The sequence below is a fragment of the Hylobates moloch genome, unplaced genomic scaffold (assembly GCF_009828535.3).
Source record: "Hylobates moloch isolate HMO894 unplaced genomic scaffold, HMol_V3 SCAFFOLD_5, whole genome shotgun sequence".
NCBI classification, from domain to species: Eukaryota; Metazoa; Chordata; class Mammalia; order Primates; family Hylobatidae; genus Hylobates; species Hylobates moloch.
The window spans coordinates 134667016-134685319 of record NW_026652280.1 but is presented as its reverse complement, the minus strand read 5'-3'; the positions used below and the strand labels follow the sequence as shown (position 1 = coordinate 134685319).

General features: G+C 45.2%; 1 protein-coding gene across 2 annotated transcripts in view; it reads right to left on the bottom strand.

Annotated features, from left to right (window-relative positions):
- The window catches only part of TGFBR3 (transforming growth factor beta receptor 3), a 209672-nt gene extending 205285 nt beyond the window's left edge, over positions 1-4387 (bottom strand). For both annotated transcript variants that reach the window (XM_032155374.2, XM_032155376.2), the window contains exon 1: positions 4101-4387. The gene's annotated coding sequence lies outside the window, so the exon portion shown is untranslated. The remainder of the gene's footprint in view (positions 1-4100) is intronic.
- Between the last annotated feature and the right edge of the window lie 13917 nt (positions 4388-18304).

Here is an 18304-nt window from a genome sequence, read left to right as displayed (position 1 = left end):
GATCAAGACCAGCCGGGCTAACAGTCAAACCCCGTCTCTACTAAAAATACAAAAAATTAGTCAGGCATGGTGGCACGCGCCTGTAGTCTCAGCTACGCGGGAGGCTGAGGCAGAAGAATCTCTTGAGCCCGGGAGGCGGAGGCTGTCGTGAGCCAAGATTGCTCCACTGCACTCCAGCCTGGGGGACAGAGTGAAAACTTTGTCTCAAAAATACACAAATAAATAAATAATTTTAAAAATACTACATAATACGCAAGAAACAAGAAAGGAAACTGGCCTACAAAACTACAGACAAAAATTGAAAACTTTTTTTTTTTTTTTTGAGACAGAGCCTTGCTGTCTCCCAGGCTGGAGTGCAGTGGCATGATCTCAGCTCACTGAAACCTCCACCTCCTGGGCTCAAGGGATCCTCCCACCTCAGCCTCTGGAGTAGATGGGATTACAGGTGTGCACCACCACGCTCAGCAAATTGTTGTATTTTCTGTAGAGATCAGGTTTTGCTGTGTTGGCCAGGCTGGTCTCGAACTCCTGACCTCAAGTGATCCACCTGCCTCGGCCTCCCAACATGCTGGGATTACAGGCGTGAGCCACCACACCTGGCCAAAAACTTTTTTTAAAAGTCAAGTTTGGCCGGGCACCGTGGCTCACGCCTGTAATCCCAGCACTTTAGGAGGCTGAGGCAGGCAGATCACAAGGTCAGGAGATCGAGACCATCCTGGCTAACACGGTGAAACCCCGTCTCTACTAAAAACACAAAAAAATTGGCCGGGCATGGTGGCGAGTGCCTGTAGTCCCAGCTGCTGGGGAGGCTGAGGCAGGAGAATGGCGTGAACCTGGGAGGCGGAGCTTGCAGTGAGCTGAGATTGCACCACTGCACTCCCGCCTGGGCGACAGAGCGAGAGACTCCATCTCAATAAATAAATAAATAAATAAATGTCAAGTTTGATTTTTTCAAGCATATTTATTCTTATTGTTTATATTTACAAGTATGAGTATTCATAGACACATCACTCCTATACTAGTATCAAATATGATACATCTGAACTAGTACTATACTTGAATATTAACGTAAGCCTCTGAGGAATGCACAGTAATAGAACTGCTGTTATTTAGGATTACTGATCCCCTATTGTCTTGCACTGAGAAGATGTTAATGAAATATGATGACAGGATTGTGAACACACCAACCTCCCTGAGAACGAATTCATTATATTCAGTTTTCTGCAAAAGACAAACGAGGATCATTACAAAAGGATTCATAACAAATTCCTCTGGATTTCCATTTCTCCTAGATAAGCTGAAATATCATTCAAACTACACAAAATTAGTTTACATACAAACTTCACTTTTTAAAGAAATGGGGTCTCACTATATTACCTAGGCTGGTCTCGAACTCCTTGGCTCAAGTGATCCTCCTACCTCAGCCTCCCAAAGTGTTGGAATTACAGGTTTGAGCCACTGTGCCTGGCCTACACACCACTTAAGGAAACAAATTGAAAAAAAAAAACTATATGTGTGTTTATCTATTATCTGTCCAGCCACCATGGAGTTCTTGACATGTATTCAACATACAGGCCCTGTCCTCCAGGTCATTCTTAATCAGTTCAAATTAAATCTAGTCCTTCATTATAAACTCCAAAAGCAACTTGGTTATTTTGCTAGATATTTTGCCCTCCCCTTTCAAACTATATGTTTAATACTCTAAAAACGGGTTTATGCGCCTTATAGATATCAGCAGTGTGTTATGCTCCCCCTATTGACTAATATTCAAAATTAACAATGAACTCCCCAGGGGTTGCCTTTGAAGTGCTGGGGTTCAAAACTATGTTGGTGATTTTTATATTTAAAAACATGAGCTGAATCAACAGTTGTTAGGCAAAGCTGCCGTGTAACGGTCAGATTCCATCAAAACAGGAAAAATTAAAGTTGGCAAATGACAAACTGAAGGGCCAAAAAAAAAAAGGCTCAAGCCTTGAAACACTAAACAATGCAGAAATAAAGCCAAAAGCAAAGAACAGCAAGAAATAGAGCAACATCCTTTAACTGACACAATGGCATGAAATCAATTTCATGTTAATAGCCCTTAAGGGGGTAAGAATTATTTCCCTGCCTCCTGTGCCAACCCCAAGCTGTTTCCTAAGGAAGCCAAGTAATGGTGATCAACAATGTCTGGAGAATTAATAAAAGAAATTAAGAATAAAGATCCATGTTGGCCGGGCGTGGTGGCTCACACCTGTAATCCCAGCACTTTGGGAGGCTGAGGCAGGTGGATCACGAGGTCAAGAAATCGAGACCATCCTGGCCAACATGGTGAAACGCTGTCTCTGCTAAAAATACAAAAGTAAAAATACAAAAGTTAGCTGGGCGTGGTAGCGCGCGCCTGTAGTCCCAGCTACTCGGGAGGCTGAGTCAGGAGAATCTCTTGAACCCGGGGGGTGGAGGTTGCAGTGAGCCGAGGTCGCACCACTGCACTGCAGCCTGGGGACAGAGCGAGACTCTGTCACAAAAAAAAAAAAAAAACCATGTTAATTAATGTAAGTCAGAGTTCTATTTATAATTATTTGGGGCCAGTTTCAGAGGAACTTTAATTCGGCACCCTCGTAAGTATGTAAAATCACCTAAATTCATCACAGATACCTTATGTGTGTTTCAAGAGATATGCGTTCAGCTCAAATAGAAAGCTGAAAGATAGGAGAAGATCCATGGACTATGCACACAAATCTATGTACACACAAACCGGCCTGCACTTGCCGCCCTCCGCTGAGGGAGGAAGCTAGCTTTGGAGTCAGAACTAACAGAAAGTTGTGTATGATCTTGGACAAGTAACTTAACCTCTAGTGTCTTATCTGTCTTATCTGTAAGATTGCCATAACTCCTGACCTCAAAATAGGGTTATTAATAGTGCTTTTCCCATAGAGATGCTGTGAGGATTAAGTGCACACAGTATAGGCTTAGAAAACGTTAGCTGTTATCATTATCCAAAAGAAACAACTGAGTTCACACTGAAGTAACTGTTTGCACTCTGCATTCAGGAAGAAGAAACGGTCTTGACGTGTGTTTTTACTACCTGTGGAGACTACTCCCAAACCGCTCACTTCTTCGGAAGGACATAAAACTCAGAATACGCCTGGTTCCCCAGCACAGCCTATCACTCCTACTATCCTCTGCCCTCGCCGCTCCTATCCTGCCACGGCAGGGCTAGCGGCAAGCAGCGCTAACCTCCGTGCGGTGCTTACGCGGTGCCAGGCACTGTTGTAGCACCTCACACACATTAAATCATTAGATGCTCACAGCCACTTTACGGGGCAAGTACTACTATCCTCACTTCACAGCTAGGGAAATGGAACGGTTTTCTTCTTCCAGCTTTTCGTGAGGACACCAAATCCACTAAGTTCTATTTTGCCAAGGTAATTCATGCTTGACACGTCCGCTCCCGACACTATGCGATTCTGCAAAGCGGGGCAAATGCCCTAATAAGATCAAGTCTGCAAGCAGATTCTTCTAGCGACAGTCCAAGATTTCCAAGTTTGTCCTAACCAAATGAATACACGAAGAGAGCCTTCAAAATAAACCGGGGCGGGGGGGGGGGGGGCGCCGAGCTGCATCTTGCGGCGCAGCCCGCAAGGCACTCTGAGGGTGCGGCCAGCGGCGAACGCAAACCGCGTCCGTGCACAAGTCCGGGAGCCACAGCCTGGGCCACGGCAATAGACTGCGAACCCACAACAAACCATTCCCACCGACGCTGTCACGCGCCCGGAGGGAAGTGGCCGCCGCGCCCCGCAGGGGTCAGAAGGACCCGCGGAGAGGAAGAGTGAGGGCGGTCGTGGAGAATTCCTCCCCAGCACCGCGCACCGCCGGGAGCACTGCCTGCCCCGTGCGGCCGCTGCCCACACACCGCTGGCCATCGGTGCTTGCTCCCCGAAGCGTAAACACCGCCCCACCAGCGCCGCCCTCCCAAGCCCGGAGGTCCCGGCGGCTGGAGCGACCCTGGCCGGTAAGTAGGCACTGGCAGCCCGCGCCGCGCCGACGGGCACCCGCGCAGCCTGCAGAGCCCACAGCCCGGGCGGGCTGCAGCGCCGCGGGGCTGGGCCGGCACGTACCTCGGAGGCGGTGTGTCCAGCGGAGATCCACCCGCAGCAAGTTGGAGGAAAGCGGCGGAAAGTTTCCCCGCCCAGCGCTCGGCGGCGGCGAGCTCCGGCAGCTGCTGCGCCGCGGCACAACTACGCCATCCGGACCCGCTGGGGACTCTCACCTCCTGCAGGGAGCTCCGGGAATCGCGCAGGGAAAGTGGCCGGGGCGCGAGAGCCGCCGACTGCCCTCCTTCACTCGCTGGGAAGAGGAAAGTGCCGCTCGGCGTCCCCGAAACCCTCGATTACCCCCATCGGGCCGACCCGGCTCACTCGCCCTCCCTCGCACACACGCGGGCGGGGACGGGCAAGACGCCACAGCAATCAGCGCGCGGGGGGAAGGGCACTCCTCCGCCGGCCCCACCGGGGGCTCTCGGCCGCCCAGAAACTCCTCCTCCCGCCTCCCGCCTCCCGCCTCCTCTCTCCTCCCCCTTTGCCTCCGCGGCTGATGGATGAGCCCCGAATGCTGCTCGAGCCTGTGCTTCCCTTCGGGCCGAGGAGGCAGAAAGAGAAGAGGCTAGGGGCGCGGCCGGGCTCAGCGCGCCCGGGTTGGGGCGGCCCCTGTCCTGGGGGAAGCGCGAGGGAGCGCGAGCTGCGGGGACTCGCTCCCTCAAACGAGGTCCTTTTGAACTTTCCAGGGCTTCCTGGAAGAGTTGGGTTTTCATTTGGTTCCTTGGTCTTTATATAAAAGTTCTGAAACCTCAGATAATCTGATCACAGCCTCTTGCCCTTTCCCCAGCAGAGCTCCCCCATACACACATTCATTCTTTCCCTGTGTTTTTTCCCAACCTCCGGTCCTGCTTGTTGTCACGCTCTGATGGTGGGCGCCGGCGGAGTCTTGCCTCTTCCTCTCTAGCAGCTGAGACTGCATTACCCAGCCGTTCCCCCGCTAGCTAAATAAATTAATACAAATAATGGAGCTAGGTCAGCATTACCGGCGTTACCCGGAGGTGGGCGCGATATGAACGACAGTCCGGCGGGGCAACGTCCTAAGAACCTGTGCCTGTGAAGTACACGCTGCAGAAGTTGAATGCACGCACCAGAACACCACTTTGATACTCTTGCTTACACCCAGTTTTTCCTATTAAAAAATATACTTAAGTAACAGGACATTGTTTTACAAACAGGCAGGTGAAATGACCGTGGACTGGCAGGTTTCAAAGATCAGACTCGTCAAGGCTCAGTTCAAATGAAGGGCTTGGCCTAGAAGCCTTCTTCCAGTTCTAGAGGGCTATGGACCTATGCTTTTTTTTCTTTTTTTTTTTTTGAGATGGAGTCTCGCTCTGTCGCCCAGGCTGGAGTGCAGTGGCACAATCTCCACAGCTCACTACAACCTCCGCCTCCCAGGCTCAAGCGATTCTCCCACCTCAGCCTCCTGAGTAGCTGGGATTACTGACAAATGCCACCACACCCAGCTAATTTTTTGTATTTTTTGTAGAGGGGGTTGGCAGGGCGCGGGGGGGGGGGTCTCACTTTGTTGCCCAGGCTGGTCTCAAACTCCTGAGCTCAAGAGATTCGCCTGCCTTGGCCTCCCAAAGTGCTGGGATTAGAGGCGTTAGCCGCTGCACCTGGCTCAATCCTAGGCTTTTATCACGTTGGAGAGTAGAATGAGGAGGCTTCTTATGACATCTTAGTTGGAAAGTTACTGAGAGAACAGGAAATATTTCTCGTCCTCTTCCTCTTGTACCTGTAGGTAGAGAATCTACCCAATTGCAGAATTGGAGATTCATTCACAAAGGTCAAATGTCATCAGTCACCTGAATTACTGCAAAAATCTCCTCAATGAACCATATTTTTCCTTACCAATATTCATTGAGCACTGACTATGGGAGAGCCCTGAGTCAGGCATTGGGAATACAAGTAGGCATAATATTCTGAAGGAATAAACAGTCCAGATGGAGCTAGCCTCTGCTTTTATAAAGTCTCTCTAAGTTTAAGGCCTTAAGATTTCTCCTAGACTCAAATTAAACAGTATTTGATATGGTTTGGCTGTGTCCCCGCCCAAATCTCATCTTGAATTGTAAGTCCCACAATCCCCATGTGGAGGAACCCAGTGGGAGGTAATTGAATCATGGGGATGAGTTTTTCCTGTGCTGTTCTCATGATAGTGAATAAGTCTCACGAGATCTGATGGCTTTAAAAACAGGAGTCTCCGCGTACCAGCTCTCTCTGCCTGCTGCCATCCACGTGATATGTGACTTGCTCCTCCTTACCTTCTGCCATGATTGTGAGGCCTCCCCAGCCATGTGGAACTGTAAGTCCAATAAACCTTTCTTTTGTAAATTGCCCAGTTTCGGGTATGTCTTTATCAGTAGCATGAAAACAGACTAATACAATATTAATGCCTTGTTATCAAGTTTTAGTTTCAAGTACAGATGTGAACACTTGAACTAGGTGTGAATATTTAATCCCACATTTAAATGCATCAGCCAGGTGAGGTGGCTCATGCCTATAATCTCAGCAATTTGGGAAGCCGAGGTGGGTGGATCACTTGAGGTCAGGAGTTCTAGACCTGCCTGATCAACATGGTGAAACCCCATCTCAACTAAAATACAAAAATTAGCCGGGCATGGTGGTGGGCACCTGTAATCCCAGCTATTTGGGAGGCTGAGGCAAGAGAATCGTTTGAACCCAGGAGGCAGAGGTTGCAGGGAGCTGAGATGGTGCCATTGCACTCCAGCCTGGACAACAGCAACACTCTGTCTCAAAAAAATAAAATTAAATTAAATGTATCAATCATGTTAAGGCTTTCTAAATAAAATGGCATTGTAGATAATTTAGGAGTGTCTTGTCTTTAAAGAGTGATAAGGCGACTGGTCCCCGTAGAGCCAGATTCACAACAGTAGCCATCAACATCTGAGCCAGCGTAGGTACTAAATTTTTTGTTTGTTTGTTTTTGTTTTGAGATAGTCTCGCTCTGCTGCCCAGGCTGGAGTGCAGTGGCGCAATCTCAGCTCACTGCAACCTCTGCCTCCCGGGCTCAAGTGATTCTCCTGCCTCAGCCTCCTGAGTAGCTGGGATTACAAGCACGCACCACCATGCCTGGCTAATTTTTGTATTTTTAGTAGAGACGGAGTTTCATACCATGTTGGCCAGGCTGCTCTCGAACTCCTGACCTCAAGTGATCCACCCGCCTTGGCCTCCCAAAGTGCTGAGATTACAGGCGTGAGCCACTGCGCCTGGCCATGGGTACTAAATTCTATACATATAAACATATTTACTTCTCACAGCCCTCTAAGAATATGTATAAATGAGGCCGATATACACGCCTCTATACAAACTGAGATCTTGTCCATGATTCAATCCCACATCCACCGACCTCAAAACCTAAGTCCTTAACCACCAGGTTCTTTTACCTGTCATCAGAAGCTTAGAAGCTTTATAGACCGGCAAAATAAAAGGGCTCTTTTTTTTTTAATTCTGAGCTATTTAGTTTCAGTAGATGATATGGAAAAACACAAGAAATTACATCAGTATTTACGAAATTAACAATGTCTACAGAGATGTTTTCTCTTTAAATCTTTACAACGTGATATTAAAAGCAGAAATCCAGATACCTCAAGCATAGACGAAAGGTTTAAAATAAACTTGAATTTTTGGTTCCTGAGCAAAGCTCTATAAAAAAGGGTTCCCCTACCTCTTTTCTTTCTTTCTTTTTTTTTTTTTTTTTGAGACAGAGTTTCCCTCTTGTTGCCCAGACTAGAGTGTAGCAGTGCGATCTCAGCTCACTGCAACCCCCACCCCCACCTCCCGGGTTCAAGTGATTCTGTGATTCTCGTGCCTCAGCCTCTCAAGTAGCTGGGATTACCAGCACCCACCACCATGCCTGGTTGATATTTGTATTTTCAGTAGAGACAGGGTTTTGCCATAACTTCTGACCTCAAGTGATCCACCCACCTTGGCCTCCCAAAGTGTTGGGATTACAGGCGTGAGCCGCCATGCCCAGTTGCCCAACCTCTTATTAATGGCAATATTAACTGATTTCTAAGGGAATGGATGCTCCCTTTCACTAATTTCTCATGGAGAACTGCGTTCAAGCTACAGTATTGTTACTGTAAGATACCAGCTTTCTTTTGGTCCAAAGTGGTGTCTTGGTCATTTGTTTGGAATTGTTTCAAACAGGATTGTAAGCAGGGGGGTGAAATTGAGGTGCATTACTTGCATTAAAAATGTTTGCCAGCAGAGTTTCAGTGATTTACCGAGGCTGTTTTTCATACAAGGAACCACCCCTCCTGTAAGTGTGGACTCACATGTTGACAGTGACTCAGAGTTAGCGGCATGTCTCCAGATTCTGTTGATTAGCAGTTTACAGTAACCTGCTTATGTCACTAATGCCACACATGATATCTGTCCAGGTTCCTTATGGAAGCAAACACCTCGACTTTCTGAAAGACTTTAATCATTAGAAAAATCATTTGGTTGTTTCTCTATAGTCTTTTTTTTTTTTTTTTTTGAGACAGAGTTTCCCTCTTGTCGCCCAGGCTGGAGTGCAGTGGCGCGATCTTGGCTCACTGCAACCTCCACCTCCTGGGTTCAAGTGATTCTTCTGCCTCAGCTTCCCGAGTAGCTGGGACTAAAGGCGCATGCCACCACACCCTGCTAATTTTTGTATTTTTAGTAGAGACGGGGTTTCACCATATTGGTCAAATTCCTGACCTCATGATCCACCTGTCTCAGCCTCCCAAGGTGCTGGGATTACAGGCATGAGCTACTGTGCCCAGCTATTATCCTCATTTTACAGATTAGGAAATGATGCACAGAGAGGTTATGTAACTTGCCCAAGGTCACACAACCAGCAAGTGGCAGAGTCAGGTGGCCTGGCTACAGAATCCGTTCATGCTCTCAACCTCCACTTTGTGCTACAGGTGAAAGACACCTTCCACTCATAAAAAAAGAGTCTCATATTTCTTTTTTTTTTGAAACGGAGTCTTGCACTGTCACCCAGGCTAGAGTGCAGTGGTGCAGTCTTGGTTCACTGCAACCTCTGCCTCCTGAGTTCAAGCGATTCTCCTGCCTCCACCTCCTGAGTAGCTGGGAATACAGGTGCCTACCACCATGCCTGGCTAATTTTTGTATTTTTAGTAGAGATGGGGTTTCACCATGTTGGCCAGGCTGGTCTTGAGCTCTGTGATCCACCTGCCTCGGCCTCCCAAAGTGCTGGGATTACAGGTGTGAGTCACCGAGCCTGGTCTCTCTTTTTTTTTTTTTTTTTAAGTTTACTTCAAAGGCCAAGTACAGTGGCTCATGCCTGTAATCCCAGTACTTGGGGGGCCGAGGTGAATCACTTGAGCCCAGGATTTCGAGACCAGCCTAGGCAATGTGGTGAAACCCAGTTTCTACAAAAAATACAAAAATTAGCCAGGCATGGTGGTATGTGCCTGTAGTCCCAGCTACTTGGGAGGCTGAGGTGGGAGGATCACTTGAGCCCGGTAGGTCGAGGCTGCAATGAGCCGTGATCGTGCCACTGTACTCCAGCCTGGGCAACAGAACTGAGATCTGTCTCAAAAAAAAAAAAAAAAAAAAAAAAACTCGATTCATTAAAAACTTTCAAAAGATAAAAATGAAAGTTTGTTTAGAAGAACTATTACCCCACCACATAAAAATAGATTCCTTTCACTAATTTAAAGTTTGTCTAATACAGCCAACAGCTTGGAAGCAATTGCACAACTACTCTTAAGAATGTGTGACAGAACATGAACCAAATGTTCCAAAATTGTTGTGACAGGATGCTGATCTACAAACTACAGCATCTGCCCTTATTTTCTGCTCTGTTAACCTATTATCATAGACAGATTTACTACTTTATTTTTCAAATTCGCTCATAAAGACCTAGTTCATACTCGTTGGTGTTTTATTTCATCATAACCTAAGGCCATAATTTAAAGCCACATTTTCTATATCTATCTAAGAGATTAGAATTTGGTTTTCGCTGATAAAATTGCAGCTGGCAAATTTCAATTAATGAGAAAAAATACAATCAGATGAACCTGTATGCAGAGCAGAGTCCAAAGCAGGCACTGGCTTCAGACCTGGGGAATTCCACAGAGATTTTGGACATAAAAATCCAAAGCAAATTTTCTCACAGTAACCACAAGTTCCTGCAAACTCACCATTTCCTGTGACTGTGCAGAAGCCCCCAATGGAGGTTTCCACAATACACCTTCAATTTCCCCCTCAGCAGGGATTCTGACGAAGCAGGAAACCTCACACCATTTCAAAGTGACAGCAAAACCCCCTGAGATCCCTGTGGTCTTAGCTCCTTAGGGGATGTGGCAGGACCTTGCTCTCCCAACAGCAGGGCTGGGATTCCAGAAGGAAAACTCCATCCTCAGCCCCACCTCCACAACACTCTGCAGAGAACTAGCCCCACCTCTTTTGTTTATCTGTTTTCTGTTTACTGGGTTTTGGTCTAGAGAAGAGAAAAAAAGAATCGTGAATTATGTAATGTTATTTTGTGCTCAGGGGGACAAAAAAAGACAAGGGGCACCCGGGACATATATTAATTTCTGTAAATGTTTTGAATCTCAGCCCAAAACTAAAGTGTGCCAGAAACATAACTTTCTTATTTTTTAAAACTGAACTGGGCCGGGCGCGGTGGCTCACGCTTGTAATCCCAGCACTTTGGGAGGCCGAGGCGGGCGGATCACGAGGTCAGGAGATCGAGACCACGGTGAAACCCCGTCTCTACCAAAAATACAAAAAATTAGCCGGGCGTGGTGGCGGGCGCCTGTAGTCCCAGCTACTCGGAGAGGCTGAGGCAGGAGAATGGCGTGAACCCGGGAGGCGGAGCTTGCAGTGAGCCGAGATCGCGCCACTGCACTCCAGCCTGGGTGACAGAGCGAGACTCCGTCTCAAAAAAAAAAAAAAAAACTGAACTGAAGTTGCATTGTGAGTCCCTTAGTCAACTGAGGGTCTCCCTGAGCCCTCTCTGTTCAGGGTTATATCTTGAACATTGAACAGAAATGAGTGAGGGCACTATCTCATCCTCGGATCATCATCTTATCTGTGCTTGATTGTTTCGTAATGAACATGTATCATTTTCACCGAGAGCCATGAGATGGTTATTCCCAAGATTTCAGAGTTTACTTGAAAGTAATACCAGTTTAGCCGGGCGTGGTGGCGGGCGCCTGTAGTCCCAGCTACTCGGAGAGGCTGAGGCAGGAGAATGGCGTGAACCCGGGAGGCGGAGCTTGCAGTGAGCCAAGACTGTCCCACTGCACTCCAGCCTGGGTGACAGAGCGAGACTCCGTCTCAAAAAAAAAAAAAAGTAATACCAGTTTAGAGCTGAAAGAACTATATATGTGCATTACTATTTGTTTTGAGTTGCATCTGTGTGGTATTTCATCCAAAAAGTTCACAATACTTGCAAATATTAACCAAGGTAGCTTCAGGGAAATGCTTTATTCCTAAAGCCAACTGATCAATCATTTCCTTCCTAGTGCTCCTTGATACTCAGTTAACACACTAAAGAAAACAACCTCATTGACTTCATTTCAACAAGTAGAAGAAATGCTGAAAGTCTACTTCTAAAAATATCTAAATTTAAAAATTATTGCTGTTATTATTGGCTCTGTTATTATTACCCTTTATTGAGCACTTACTCTGTGGAAGGCCGTGTTCTAAGTTTGGGTTTATAAAATGTATTTTCTAACATATTTTGAAAATGGGCATATCCACATATTTGTCATAAAATTCCCTGCTGTAACATTTCTTGAGTTTCTTTTAACGTGTTGTCTAAGGAAAAGGAAGAGTTTCTTAACTTGTAACTTTTTATTTTTTTTTTTTGAGATGGAGTTTTGCTCTGTCACGAGTTTACAGTGCAGTGGCGTGATCTTGGCTCACTACAACCTCCACCTCCCGGGTTCAAGCAATTCTTGTGCCTCAGCTCTCAAGTAGCTGGGATTACAGGCACGTACCACCATGCCCGGTTAATTGTTGTATTTTCTATAGAGCAGGATTTCACCATGTTGGCCAGGCTGGTCTTGAACTCCTGACCTCAAGTGATCTGCCCATCTCAGCCTCCAAGTGCTGGGATTACAGGTGTGAACCACTGTGCCCAGCCCAACTTGTAACACATTCTTTAAGATTCAGGAATGAGTTAAATAGAAATTTGTTTTCATTTTGTATTTTTTATTTTAGTGATAATCTTAAAAAGCAATCTTTTGTTCTGTTTTTTTTTTTTTTTTTTTTTTTCCTGACAAGGATAATTAAGAACCAAAAGACTTTCTCATAATAAAAGACATTATTTGCTTATAGTCCATGTTTTTCAAAGAAGGAAATGTTTTCCCAAAGTTTTCTAAGAATGTTTCTCTTCAAAAAGAGTTCAGTCAGTTGGAGGATTTAAAATTTTATTTTTGGTTTACAATACATTGTTAACATTTGAGAAAAATGATATAAAAATTTTAATTAAAACTTCCTTTGGCCAGGCGCGGTGGCTCACACCTGTAATCCCAGCACTTTGGGAGGCTGAGGTGGGTGGATCACTTGAGGTCAGGAGTTCAAGACCAGCCTGGCCAGCATGGTGAAACCCCATCTCTACAAAAAATACAAAAAAAATTAGCTGGGCGTGGTGGCAGGCACCTGTAATCCCAGCTACTCAGGAGGCTGAGGCAGAAGAATTGCTTGAACCCAGGAGGCGGAGATTGCAGTGAGCCGAGATCCTGCAACTGCACTCCAGCCTGGGTGCAGAGCAAAACTGTGTAACAGGAAATATAATAAAAAAGATATCTAAGGAACAGGAAAGCATTATTTGTTAAATAGTCTCATCTGTTGAATGAGACTATAAATGCTAGAGGAATTGAGATGTGCCTTGGCTTGAAAGGATCAGAGCAAGGTAAGAAGTGACCTTAGGATTCAGGGGATGCAGAGAATGAAAAGAATATTCTGAACAACCTCCAAGGGATGTTATGTCTCTACAGCAGGAGTGTCTGAGAGACTAGTCCTAAGAAGGAAGCTAGAAAAGAATGAATTCTTCACCTCCCCCTACGAGATCACAAGGCCATCACAATCCTGTTTACGTCAGTCTCCATAAGAAATCCAAGCCTTCCGGCCGGGCGCAATGACTCACACCTGTAATCTCAGCACTTCGGGAGGCCAAGGCGGGCGGATCACAAGGTCAGGAGCTTGAGACCAGCCTGGCCAACATGGTGAAACCCCGTCTCTACTAAAAATACAAAAATTAGCTGGGTGTGGTGGCACACAACTGTAGTCCCACCTACTCAGGAGGCTGAGGCAGGAGAATCACTTGAACCTGGGAGGCGGAGGTTGCAGTGAGCGGAGACCACACCATTGCACTCCAGCCTAGGTGACAGAGCAAAACTTGGTCTCAAAAAAATAAATAAAATAAAATAGAAATTCAAGCCTTCCAAGTCATATTAGTCACCTGGATTCTTGCCACCATATCTTATCACCATGTGCCTAACTTGATTCAATCTTCTCAACCTTCCAAATGCTTCCAGTTTGCCCTCTGGAATTTATGGCAAAACAGCAGTAAAATCTCTTGTATCTTCCACCTCTGGAAAACCCTGATCTCTCAGTGCCTCCACCTTGTCACCTCCTAGTACCACAACCATGTCCAGATCACTTTCATCAGTAATAACTCTTCCACCTCCACAATCTCCATTACAAGCATTTCTCTCTCACCACCAATCTTGATCTTTCCAACTCATTGCCTCTCGTATCTTGGTTCCAAGAGTAATTTGACCCAGTAGGATCTCCAATCCATTGACCTTACCACTTTTTTACCATCTACACTTTAAATCTCACTTTAAGTTGATGACCATAATCCTGAATGGGCCCTCAGTGCTGCTCAGCAATCCTAAATTTTCTTTATTAGCTCACTCTGCCACTCTACAAGAGGTTGATTTTATTTCTTCTCTTCTCAAGTCTTCAATACCTTCTTCTCCCTCTTTGAACTCAGCAGATGACCTTGTTTCTTATTTTACTGAAAATATCAGAGCCTTCAAAAGAAAGTATCTTTCTCTTCCCACCACATTTGCTGATTTATCTATGCCTCTTCTCTGCTCTGCTTTCTCTCTTGTTACCCTGGATGAATTGGCCTTGCTTCCTCCATCTGTGCTCTGGAGTCATTCCTTCAATGACTCAAGGACTTTCATCCTGTAGTAATTCCCTCTTGCAATTGCAGCCTCCGATTTCTCTCTTTCCTGAATCATTCTCATCAACTTACAAACATACTAGAATATTTCTTGTCTTTAAAAATCTTACTTGACCCCATCTATCCACCTAACCCCTATTTCTCTACTCCTTTTGCACTAAAACTCCTCAAAAGTGATGTCTTCCTTTGTTGCCCACGCTTCTTCACCCACAGCTCCTCCTCAATCAGATCCAATCAGATCACTTGTCAAGGTGACCTTGTGGCAACACCAGTGACTGATACTCAGTTTTCATCTTACCTAACTGCTGTTAGTTTACGCAAGAGATTACTTCATCCTCTTTGAGACACTGCATTTGGCTGCAGGGATAAGATGCACTAATGGTTTCCCTCCCATCGCACTGGCTGTTCCTTCTAAGTCACCTCCGCTGGCTTTTCTTTCTGCTCCCAGGATCTAAATGTTGGCTTGTCCCAAGGCAGTGTCCCTGGTCCTTTTCTCTGTTGAGACACTCTCTCTCTCTTTTTTTTTTTTTGAGATGGAGTCTCGTTCTGTCAGCCAGGCTGGAGTGCAGTGGCACCGTCTCGGCTCACTGCAACTTCCGCCTCCTGGGTTCAAGAGAACCTGCCTCAGCCTCCCGAGTAGCTGGGACTACAGGCGTGTACCACCACACCTGGCTAATTTTTTGTTTTTTTAGTAGAGAAGGGTTTTCACCGTGTTAGCTAGGATGATCTCGATCTCCTGACCTTGTGATCTGCCCACCTCAGCCTCCCAAAGTGCTGGGATTACAGGTGTGAGCCACCGCACCCAGCTGAGACACTCTCTCTGAAGGTGTTATCATCCAGACTGATCTAGCTTGAATCTGCGTCCTCATCCAAATCTCATGTTCAATTGTAATCCCCAATGTTTGAAGTGGAGCCTAGTGGGAAGTGATTGGATCATGAGGGCGAATTTCTCATGAATGGTTTAGTATCATATCCTTGGTATTGTCCTCAAGATAGTGAGTTCTTGCGAGATCTGACCATCTAAAAGTGTGCAGCATCTCTCCCCTCACTCTCTTGCTCCTGCTTCCACCATGTGAAACACCTGCTCCTCCTTCACCTTCTGCCATGATTGGCAACTTCCTGAGGCCTCCCCGAGAAGTAGATGCCAGCTTTATGCTTCCTATACAGCCTATAGAACCATGAGCCAATTAAACCTCTTTTCTTATAAATTACCCAGTATCAGGTATTTCTTTATTTTTTTAGAGAGATAGGGTCTCACTACATTGACCAGGCTAGTCTCAAACTCCTGGCCTTGAGCGAATCCTCCCATCTTGGCCTCCCAAAGTGCTGGGATTAAAGTGTGAGCCACCACACTTGGCCAGTCCAGAATGGACTAATACAAGACCCATTTCTTTAAATGGATTACACATTGATGATCTCAAAATTTTATCTCTAATCTTGAACTTCAAAGTCATGTATTTGTGACTTCTCAGTATCGCCACTTGATTTTTCAACTAGAAAATCAAATATAACAATGAAAAAACTCAACTCCTGATTCTTGCACACACATTCTCTCTATCCTCATCTCTGTAAATAGCCCTACTGTTCACCCAGTAGCTCAGGTCAAACACATATGGGTCATCATTGATTTATCTCTGTCTCTCTAACCCCACAACCAGTCTGCCAGTCAGTCCTGTTTACCCTCAAATGATCACTTCTCACTATTTCCATTGCTGCTACAACCCTGGTTAAAATACCATCATCTCTAACCTAAACAATGTTGATAGTTCTGGTTTCCTTGCTTCCTGTCTTGCTTCCCACCCACTAACAAACATATACACACACACTCATTCAGCACCATCTATGTACAGGTCTCATTAGTGAAGAAACCCGATCCTTCCTTAAAGCAGGCTCCCTGTGTAAGCTCCACAGTACACTATAAGCACCATGAAGGCAGGGGCCATGGCTGTCTTAATCAGCACTATATTCCTAGCTCCTAGCAGAATGGCAGCATCTAACAGGTATTCAATAAACATCAAATTAAGGGATGGTTTCATTCTAGAGATGGGTACCCACAGTTAAGAGGTTGAGGCAATTAGTGATGTTTGCAACAACCATGAAGAGAGATGCACCTCTAGGGCTCAATGAGAGACTGATGCAAAGGCTTTGAGTGTTACGCAGCTCAGGACTTGGGAGTCGTCAGAATACATCTGACCTGAGGGAGCAAGGAGCAAGTGTGTGGTGTAAACGGCGTGAATGAATCTCCACCTGGAAGCCAAAGGTTCTGACATGAGGAAGGGGTTTCCATAGTCAGACCTGTTCACATAGAGTAAATAAATCAAACCCCCCTAGGCTGGAGCAAATAAGCCTGCTGACTAAAGCTAGCTGAAAGAGAAAGAGTCAGATACAGGAGTAGAAATAATGTATAATGCTTTACCATATTGCTCTTATTTTGGTCATAGTATACTGCTAGAGTTTTTTTAAATGATGTCCATACTGCTGTTATCATTGCTGGAACACGCTGGCTATCTCCTTCTAGAGAAGGAAAAGGAAACAAGTCTTAAAGGGTCTTTGACGACTCCCCAAGTGAGAGAAAGGAAGGAAGCCCTCATTAATGTACACACCCCTACTTCCTACTCACTTTTTCTTTTCTTTTTTTCTTTTTTAGGGAGTGAAGTGTATATATCTTTCTAAACTTTTTTTTTTTAATTAAAAAAGACAAAGTAAGTTTCCAAAACTAGTTCTCCAGACATTCAACTTTTTTTAAATACCTCCAGGTTCAACTCAGCTGGAATTTTGAGTGCTGCTGAGTACACTTACATACTTGCCTGGTTGTTTTTCTCTTTCCTATATGTTTTACTAACTGGCATTTCAGTTTGAGACTCTTTCAGAGGAGATTATAATGGTCTTTCCAATAGCACTCTGCAGCTCCGCTGCCTTTGCAGGTATTGTACTGTCAAATGTAGCCTGCGGGGGTATCAGGCAGCATTTGGGTATTTATGTGGCAAAGGTGCAGCATCGACATATTTTGGGGGATGCCGACTTGACGTGGGGAAGAGGAATATTCGTTGGAAAGGGTAATAGGTCTGAAAAGCATATTTGGTAAAAGGTTTTGTTATCTTTGGGAAATCTCACGTACAAAAACGCGAAAAGTATTATGTCCCAAGGCCTTTGTGTGGCACAGTTCTGGTGACAGCATATTTTCCTTGTATATATTGGTTCATTAAGCTCAAACCAACCTCATAATTACATGATTGTGACAAGATTAACTGAATGGACAATCCAAATGGCCAAAAGGTCAAATGAGGGTCCCTCTGTCTAATAATACTTTTACTTTTCTGTTATTTTTAGGCTGGCTTAGTGAGAATGTGTCATGCAGGCTTGCAGAGGATTGCTTACGTTTTGTTCCAAGACTCATTTATTACTATTGTGTGGGCTGAAATGTGCACAACATACCAAATCCAGGCACAAAGTAGAAGATTAATCTTCACAGGAGAGAACAAATCTTATTTATAAGAAATCTTCAAAAGACAGAAGAATGCAAAGAATATAACAAACACCCATGAGTCAACATCCAGAACTGATCATTGTTAACATTTTGACAAATTTTTTGTCTTTCCTATAAGAAATAAAATATTACAGCCGGGCATCATAGCTCATGGCTGTAATCCCAGGACTTTGGGAGCCTGAGGCAGGAAGATTGCTTGAGCCCAGGAATTCAAGACCAGCCTGGGCAATATAGAAAGACCTCAGTCTCCATTAAAAAATGTTTTCAATTAAAAAAAAAAGAAATAATACATTACATTAGTCACCCCTAGAAGGCACATGAAAAAAAGAAAAAAAATTACAGATACAATTGAAGCCCCCTTGCACTCCCCTCAATCCCAGTCCAAATCAATTACTCTCCCAGTCTCTTCAGAGGTAACCACTTTCAGGAATTTAGAGTGTATCCTTTCAGTGTGTCCCTTTCTTCCGCATATGTGTGTGTCTGTGTGTGTGCATTTAAAAAGAGAGAACATGAAGATGCTATTAGTATGAATGTGTCCATTTAAAAATGTTCCATCTTCCAATGCCCACAGAGGAG